Genomic DNA, 7789 nt, shown 5'->3' with positions numbered 1-7789 from the left:
TCCTGCTGTGGCCCCGGGAGCCCAAACTAGGCCACAGGGGTGAACTGCCCCCGACCAAGTGCACATGCCTGCACCTGCTCCCACGCCCCCAGGGCTGTTCTGCTGTTGGGTGTGATCTGTGGGTCACCAGTTACACCCGTCAGCTCCTTCCCAGTGCCTGGCCTGTGCTATCAAAGGGCAAGGCTGGCCAAGGGGCGAGGTCAGGCCCACAGGGTCTCTAGGGAAAACTGAGGACCCCTGGGCACTGACCTGTCCCCAACCTGTGCCTGTAGTGGGGAGGGGGCGTGAGCACAGGCTGAACTGGGAGGACCCCGGCCCTATGAACCAGCCTGAGCCGCACCTGGGGGAGAGCGTCCTGCAGGTGGGGAACGGGAAGAGGGAGGGGCAAGCCGGCTGTGGGTGACGGGGGCGTCGGGGGCTTGTCACGTCTCAGGAGCCACTGTGGGGCATGGAGCTCCCCTGTCTGCCTGCCTTGGTTCCAGAAAGCAGCTTCACTCCTTGGAACCTAAGTTTTGCCATCCTTTTTTTTTTTTTTTTTTTAAACATCTTTACTGGAGTATAATTGCTCTACATGCCATCCTTAAAATGGGTATAATACAGACTCTACCGTAAGGGTGACTGCAGGAATTCAACGGGATAAGGTGTGTGGAGGGGCTTTGGAGAGAGCTGTCTGAGGATTAAGTGGGATGCTGGGTGACGGAGGGGATCCCTCCTTTCCTGGGAGATAGGGGGAGACAGGGGCCCTTCCTCTGTTCCCGATGCCACCCCTGCCCAGTTTTTCACTGCCGTCCCTGCTTTCTCAATAGCCCAGGGGAGCTGGAGTGGCATTCTGAGGTCTCCTGAGCCACTCCCAGAGCAGAAAGCACGCGGCTGGGGGTGACACGATGTTCACGTGTGAACACGCATGAGTGTGTTTGAACGTGTGGGGCCCCCATGAGCTGCCATGAGCACAGCTGTGTGATCGTGAACGCATGCTGGAGTGTGGGCGCTCGGACCCGTGGCCTGGGCACGAAGGTGTGATTTCTGCTGATTTCCACTTCCGAAGTCTTTTCTTGAGGTCTGGGAATCTCTGGGTGGCGCGGCCCCTCTCCTGGGATTGCTTATGGAATTAGGGGCCCCGTGCGACTGCCTCGGCCCTGTCCCCTCCCTCTCCCTGGCAGCGTGAGTGTGTGCGAGCTGGGCTGGGCTGTGGTCACGCGATCAGCAGGAAGGGTCTTTAACATCTGTAAAAGTGACCTCGCAGCCCCCAGTCATGGAAGCAGCCAGGAGCCAGGTCGGGACATGGAGCCCCCGATAAAAGCACTCTCCCAGCTGTTCTCCGTAAGTCCAGGTGAGCTTTGTTCCCTTGGACCAGAGGCCAGCGAGTGTGTGCAGCTCCTGCTTTTAGCCAGCCTGGCGGGACGCCGTGGGTGAGGCTGTCTGTGAATGGGACACCCATCGGGGGACCGGGATTGGCTCAGCTGGATGGGCAGCAGGGACAGAGCTGGTGAGCCCTGGAGGCAGAGGCCAGGGCCAAGGGGCAGAATGTCCTGAGAGCCCAGAGCCCCTCCCTGGCACGAGAACCGGACACTGCCATCTCGGTGCTTCTCCAAGGGTCTTGGGGCTGCCCTGACGGCTGCCACTTGACACCGGCCCTAGGGTTACATTCTGCTGGAAAAGTGTGTCTCTGCAAAGTTGTCTGTGATCTCCAGAAACCACCCACCCAGTGCTTGAACGTGCCCACTGGGAACCTCGGGGATTCTGCCCAGAACCTACCGGGTCCCCCCATCCTGAGCTCTGAGGTCCCTCAGGGAGGGGACTGGGCTTGGCTTGTTCGCTAGGGTCTCCCAGAGCCTGGCACAGCGCTGCATGGGAGGGACGAAGAGACTTTGCGTGGAGGGGAACACAGCAGGCCCCTTCGTAGCCCACGCCATCAGAGCCAGGAGCTGGTGTTCATCAGAATCCCCTCTGAGGCTGGGGTCACAGCGAATGTGCTGTCTTGTCCTTTGACATTTTATTTTAATGGAAAGCCTGGTGATTCACGTGCATTGGCTTATTTTTTGATGTAGGACAAAGTCTTCTCGCCAAGGGTCTGAGGGGTCTGCCGACAGCTCACGTCTTTCTTGCATAAACCACACGCCTAAATCATCTCCTGCTTTTTGCAGTTTCTTTAAAGTGGAGAAAGAAGGAATATGTTCCCAGAGACAACCAACCAGAGAGGTTCTGGGCAGACTTCAGTGCTCTAAAGTAAACTTGTCCTTTCAGTTAATTAATCAACAGAGATTTATTTGGCACGACTGCATGCTGGAGCCGGCCGCTAGATGCTGAGAAATCAGAGGAAAAATGAGCTGAGGGACATTCTACCTGAGTGCAGCGAGGTTGGTTTTCTGTTTTATAAATGCAGAAACCAAGGCTCAGAGAGGTTGTGTGAGTTACCTAAGGTCACACAGCATGTGCATGGCAGGCTCTGGCCTGCAAGGAAGCTGAGTGCAGAAGTTGGCTAGAAGAGATGGGAAAACGGGGTATCACTTGGTGGTTAAGATTCAGGCTTTGGTGCCAGTGGAGTTGGGTTCACATTCTGCCTCTGGGACCTTGGGCAGGACCTTTCCCTTCCAAACCTGGGTTCCCTCATCCTCTGAGGGTTGTACTTTGCTACGTGCCAGCTGACCTTTTGGAGCCTGTTTCTCACCTGTAAGATGCGGACAGTAAGAGTACCACTTCAGCCACTCAGCAGATATTTACTGAGAACCTACTACGTACCACGCACCATTCTAGGAGGTGGGATGCAGCCGTGAACCAAGCAGCCCCCACAAGTTATCGTGAGAGTTGATGGGGGATGTGGGCTGCGTGCCCGGCCCCGGCTCCCTCTTCAAGCCAGAGATGGGGCTCGTCCGGGCAACAGGGCTGCACTGCAGGTGGACTTTGGCCAAACCGATCCCCAGCTCTGAGATTCCATCATCTGTCCTCAGCCTGCCGGGCCAGGTCAGGAGACCTAGGGAAGCAGGGAGAGGACTGGGGGCCAGAAGAGGGGAGAAGGACTGGGGAGAGGAGTCGGGGAGTGGAGTTGTCACCATCGTCGCCCTTCTCTGGGGTAGAAGCGAGTTGTTGGGCACTTGCTGACGGGCAGGTCTCTCCGTGAGCTCTTCACTGCCCTGTCCTGTGGACCCGCAGGACCACCCAGTGGGTCAGGGGCCCCAGTTGACAGATGAGGAAACTGAGGCACAGGGGTGGTCACTCGCTTAGCATCACCCAGCTCGTGGTGTGGAGTCGGGGTAGTGTCCCTCCGCAGCCCGGTCTTTTAATTATAAGATATTGAGAGAGGAGACGGATGGGGAGAGGATGGGAGAGAGAAAGACACTTGACTACGGGAAGACGATGCCCCGCTTCGGGGGGCTTTCTGGACCCCCCTTGCTTGCCCTCCAGCCGCGCCTCTCTGAGGGGCTCAGCCTCAGCCCATCTCTCGGGCAAGCTTTGGGACCCGGACCCGTGGAAGCCGTTACTCTTCTCCGAAGACGGTGCCCCCTCTTTGGGGTTGGGTTTTCCTTCCCAGCCAGGGACCTGGCATCTCTGGAAGCCTGGGAGGCTATTTTAAAACCTTACAGCTGGTTTTCATCGAGGCTGCTGATACGTACGTGTGGAAACCTGGGGTTCGTTCTGCCAACACTGAACGAACTTTGCAAATGAGCGGGGATGGTGCTGATCAGAGCGGAGGCTTGGCGGGGGGCGTGCAAGGCTGCAGCCAGTGTTCTGTCCCCATCGGGACTCTGGGAGGGACGGGTCACCCACCGGGTCTCCGTGCGACCCCGAGCAAGTCCCTTCCCATCTCTGGGCCCCAGTCTCCCAGCAACGATGACGAGGCAGCCAGGAATGGTTGAGCATGCCTGGCCCGCTCTCGTCTTTCAGGTGGGAAAGCGAGGCTCAGAGAGGGGCTGCTGCCTGCCCAGGTCACCCAGGAGTACCCCGAAGACGTAGAGTTTGAAGCCAGCTCTGGTCTGACTGTAGAGCGCAGCCGCTCCGCGCCTTCACTGCATGGCTCCCAGGCCCGCTTCACCCTCGCAGCGAGGAAATGCTCTTATAGTCCCATCTCACAGTGGAGGAAACTGGGGCGCAGAGTGCGGTGATGTCCCCAGGGGTCTGCCCTCCAGTCACTTGTACCGGGGTTTCCTCCTGCTTCTGTTCCCTCTGTCTCCCCTCTCACAACAAGCGCTGCTTCTTCAGGAGACCTTCTCTGACCTCCAAACTAGACTCCACGCTCCTTTGGGGCGCTTACTATATAGTTTTTCTATTTGTTGCTGTAACCCATCACCACAAACGTAGTGGCTGAAAATGACAGCCTTTATTAGTGCAGTTTGCGTGGGTCAGAAGCGCAGTGGGCCCCACCTGCTCGCTGTTTTGGGGTCTCCCAAGGTGGTGGCAGGCTGCACTCCTTTCTGGAGGCCCCAGGGAGCGCCTGTTTCCCGCTCATTTGGGTCGCTGGCAGAATTCAGAGGCTTGGCTCGTGGCCCCCACCTCCAGCAGCCTCCAGGCCAAGTCTTTCTCCTCTGCCGTCTCTCTGATTCTCTCCTTCAGTTCTCTTCCACTTTTTCTCTTGAGGTGTGATTGACATATAACATTATATATCTGTATATGTTATCTTCCACTTTTTTTTTTTTCCGGTACACGGGCCTCTCACTGTTGTGGCCTCTCCCATTGTGGAGCACAGGCTCCGGACGCGCAGGCTCAGCGGCCATGGCTCATGGGCCTAGCCACTCCGCAGCATGTGGGATCTTCCCGGACCGGGTCACGAACCCGCGTCCCCTGCATCGGCAGGCGGACTCTCAACCACTGCGCCACCAGGGAAGCCCTATCTTCCACTTTTAAGGCTCTTTGTGATTACATTGGACCTGGATAATCCAGGATAATCCTTCATCTCAAGCTCAGCTGTTTATTTTTATTTTTTAATTAATTAGTTTATTTATTTTTGGCTGTGCCTTGCAGCTTGTGGGATCTCAGTTCCCTGACCAGGGACTGAACCTGCGCCCTTGGCAGTGAAAGCGCGGAGTCCTAACCACTGGACCACCAGGGAATTCCCAAGGTCAGCTATTTAGATAAATAAATCATGGGGATGTAATGTACAGCACGGTGACTATACTTCATAATACCATATTGCATATTTAAAAGTTGCTGAGAGGGTAGATTAACTTGAAGTCCTCACCAGCAGAAAAAAAAAAAGGAAAACATTTTGTGGCTGTGCATGGGGATGGATGCTAGCTATTGTGGTGATCATTTCTCAATGTACACAAATATTGAATCCTTATGTTGTACACCCGAAACGAATATAATGTATGTCAATTATACCTCAGTTAAAAATTAACTAATAAAAAATTTTAAAAGATTTTCTCAATGTAACCTGAAATATAAAATGAAGTGAGTAGAAATTTAAAAGAATATATTTATTTTATTTATTTGGTTGCACCAGGTCTTGGTTGTGACAGGTGTGCTCCTTAGTTGTGGCCGGTGGGCTCCTTAGTTGTGGCAGGCGGGCTCCTTAGTTATGGCAGGTGGGCTCCTTAGTTGCAGCAGGCAGGCTTGTTAGTTGAGGCATGCGAACTCTTAGCTGCGGCATGCGTGTGGGATCTAGTTCCCTGACCAGGGATCGAACCCAGGCCCCCTGCATTGGGAGCACGGAGAGTTAACCACTGTGTCACCAGGGAAGTCCCTAAAATGAGTAGAAGTTTCTCAAAAAATCTTTAACTTGTTCCCTTAAAAGTGGGTCCTTCTAATTTGCCTCGATGTTTTCATTCATTTTCTAATTTCTCATAGATTTCTGTTTCCTGCCTAAGTGACTCCACAGTTTTAAGACCTTCCAGTCTGTGCACATGAAATTGTCACACATCCCAACTGTACCTAACGTTTAAAATTAAGGGAAAACATCTAGTATGGTATGTGAAACAAAAAAAGGTCAGCTGTTCAGTGACCTCAATTCCATCTGCAGCCTTAACTACCCTTTACCACGTAACCTAACAAATTTTCAGAATCTGGGGATCGGGGTTGGACAAGGTTGGGGGACCACTGTTTTCCTCCCATAGTTACCTTATTGGTCTTTCGCATCACACACATTTATCAAATTTGTTGTTATATATTCACTTGTGAGAGTCTTGGTTTTCTGTCTCCCTCCCAAGACCGTTAGAGGGCTGGAGGTACTGAGTACAAATTCCCTGGACAAACAGCAGAACCTCCATGTTGTTATATATCAACAAAGAGGGTTGGATGCTCAGTTTCTCCCCTGCCCCCAACAGGGCTGCTGTGTCCAGTCGCACAAGTTGTGGACTGCACAACTCCAGGGCTCGGCTCATACCTAAGACTCTGTGATCCTTGCGGTTGCGTGGGGTCCAGCCTTTAGGCCCGTGGGCCATGGCTCTGCCTCTGAACCTGGAGCCTGTGTCCTTAACCCTGGCTACCTTTGGAGTCATCCAAAGGGCTTTTAAAATCCTGATGCCCAGGCCACGCCCCAGACCAGTTGCCTTGGAATCTCTGGAGTGGACCCTGGCACCTGCATTTCCCAGGTGACTCCAAGGTTGGGCTGAGGTGTGAGCCTCCCTCCTGAAGGGTCAGAGAAAGAGTTATGTAACACAGAGGCCGGAAGCCCACTCAGCTAACTTTGCGTAACTGAGGCCCAGCAGCTGCTTTCCTCTCCCACAGGCCCCATTTCCTCACTCTGTGTGGCTGTGGCCCAGCTCCTGGGTTTCCTGCGGCCAATTAGCTGGCCTATACGGGCAGCTGCCCTCACGGCCTCAGGGACGATTTCGGATCTGCCAACATTTGGCTGTCCGTGGACGTGGGCCGCTCTTGTCCGTCAGCACTGCTCCATCAGGGGTGGTGATGTCTCTCCTGGGTGACCAACTGGCTACAGAGAGGGGCAGGGAGGCTTGGGGCCGGGCAGAGGGGGAGCAGATTCTCTCAGGGAGCCCCTGAGGGCTCTTGCTTGGATGTCACTTGAAGGTTGCGAGATCCTAAGTTCCAATTGGCCGCGGTCAATTTGCTGGCCCGTTAGTCGGGCATCATTTCCTCGGAGGGCGCCAAGCACAGCTTCCGAAGTCTGGGCGGCTCACTTTTGGGGCCAGGTGATGAATTGTACTGGCAGCCGGAGTGAGACAGGGCATCACGGTCTGTTGGGGTAATGCACTGTCAACGCTTTGTTTCCAGGACACTTCTGCTCTGCCGGGCGCCTTGGGACCCAGTGGGAGGGGGAAAGAGGGGGTGGACTGGGGGAGCCCGGGGTGGGAGCCAGCAAGAGATGGGACTGTGGCCAGCACATCTCACCATTTCTCAGGAGTACTCGTGGCCCTGCCCCCACCAGTGGAAGGCTGGGACGCATGTCTGGGCCTGGCAGGTGTCTGCCTTTCTCCAGGGTCACCCAGAGCCTCACAGCCCCGGACCTGGTGGCCCTCTGCCCTCGGCACTCAGCTCCTTGCCCTCCCCAAAGGCTTGTGTTTCTTTGGCCTGTTGGCCGGGGGCCTGGACATTTCTGTTTCCTGCTCAGTGAAGTTGGCAGTGCGGGTGGGGAGACTCAGGGTCAGTTCAGGGCAGGAAAGCGGAGGACCAGGGCTCCTCCCTGGCAGCCCCCCAGAGGTGAGGCATCACGTGGTATGCCGACCCCCTTGACGCGAACACAGCCCCTCCACCCATGGCCCTGGGGCGTTACCGTGCTAACAGTCTGCTGTGCCCTCTGCTCTGGCTTGGCCACGCCCCAGATGGGGCCGGTCAGACGCTGCAGCTTGCCCCAAGAAAGGGTGGAGGTTCTTTTTTTTTTTTTTTTTTTTTTTTTTTT

Source organism: Neophocaena asiaeorientalis, unplaced genomic scaffold, assembly GCF_003031525.2.
Source record: "Neophocaena asiaeorientalis asiaeorientalis breed wild unplaced genomic scaffold, Neophocaena_asiaeorientalis_V1.1 scaffold606, whole genome shotgun sequence".
Lineage (NCBI taxonomy): Eukaryota > Metazoa > Chordata > Mammalia > Artiodactyla > Phocoenidae > Neophocaena > Neophocaena asiaeorientalis.
The sequence above is the reverse complement of the archived record's forward strand: the minus strand, read 5'-3'. Positions refer to the sequence as shown.